Here is a 1,237-nt window from a genome sequence, read left to right on the forward strand (position 1 = left end):
CTTCAATTTAAGCAATTGATCTGAGAACACTTGCATAAACATACCCTCTTATCCAAAGTAATTCTACTTAAGTAGGTGGATATTACCTGAGTTATATCAGGATTTATTTTAAAATCTTAGATGTTAAATTGTTGATATATAATTTGATTACTAATATTATAGATTGTATTTGTTTGCCCTCTTCGCCATACCTGACATCCGCACGTGGATGACCAAGTGCCAAAAGTGGGCCAGAAAAATTATCTGAATCATGGACAGGCTTTCATTTTGCAAGTCAGCAAGTGATGCTAGATACATTAATAGCCTTAGAATACTAGTAGCATACATAGCTGATCTGTGCATGGCCTTAATGATGTATCTTAACTTTCCAGAAAGTCTGGAGGCTGGTGTCATGGAAGTGAAGTGACAGTGAGGACAAGGAAAAAAAAAAGAATAATTTTGTAATGTGGAAGTAATGTTTCTTCAATGGTGTTATACCATGTAGCAGCTTTGAAGAGTTAGTTAACCTCAAGTAGGCATATTGCCTAGCTTCCTGTTCTATTGTTTAAGGAAATGAAAGTGGATATTTTAAAGTTGAGTGAATAAGTAGAGATCTGACAAGGATAGCACTTTGCAAGGTTACTTCAGAAGGTGCCAGTGTTCTTGCTGGCCGAGGACCTCAGCACTGGTTATGATGTAGAAACTTGTGGGTTGTGTATGTACATTAGCTTCTGTGTAATAAATTGTAGCTTGAAGTATACTACAGTATAGACAAACAGGTAGAGGAAAGCTGTAAAAAAAACTTGGTAATAAATTCAGATGATGCTAACCCATACTTTTACTTTCCTATAAAGCCATGTAGTAAATTTTGATTTAACTTGTAAGGGCAGCTCTAGAAATTGAAACCAACAGACCACATATTAGAATGAGAATGCAACCTGCTATTCGGTTAACTACACGGAAGGCCACAATATATCTTGGGTCTATCTACATCTTGAATATATGACTATCATCATGTACACAAATAGTAACTCTTACTGCAGCTCAGCAGCTGTATGTAGATCCTTTTACTTTGAATTAAGCTAGTGGAACAAAGGGTTTTCTAGATGGATCAGGGCTACTATTTCAACACTTTGTACACATACAAACTTGGTTAAAAAAAAAGAATAAGCTGCCTAATCTTTAAAACCTGCCCCACCTGATGTCTGTCAAGGTGTTCCAACAGTGCCAGGCAAGTCTGTCTTACGAGACGGACCGA

The 1,237-nt window shown here is 36.8% G+C and overlaps 1 long non-coding RNA gene across 2 annotated transcripts in view; it reads left to right on the forward strand.

The window, feature by feature from the left end:
- Positions 1 to 808, forward strand: part of LOC119585847 — a 6,513-nt gene extending 5,705 nt beyond the window's left edge. For both annotated transcript variants that reach the window (XR_005229907.1, XR_005229908.1), the window contains exon 7: positions 372 to 808. This is a non-coding gene — a long non-coding RNA (uncharacterized LOC119585847). The remainder of the gene's footprint in view (positions 1 to 371) is intronic.
- The last annotated feature ends 429 nt before the right edge of the window (positions 809 to 1,237 follow it).

This window comes from Penaeus monodon, chromosome 20 (assembly GCF_015228065.2).
Source record: "Penaeus monodon isolate SGIC_2016 chromosome 20, NSTDA_Pmon_1, whole genome shotgun sequence".
In the NCBI taxonomy this organism is placed as follows: Eukaryota; Metazoa; Arthropoda; class Malacostraca; order Decapoda; family Penaeidae; genus Penaeus; species Penaeus monodon.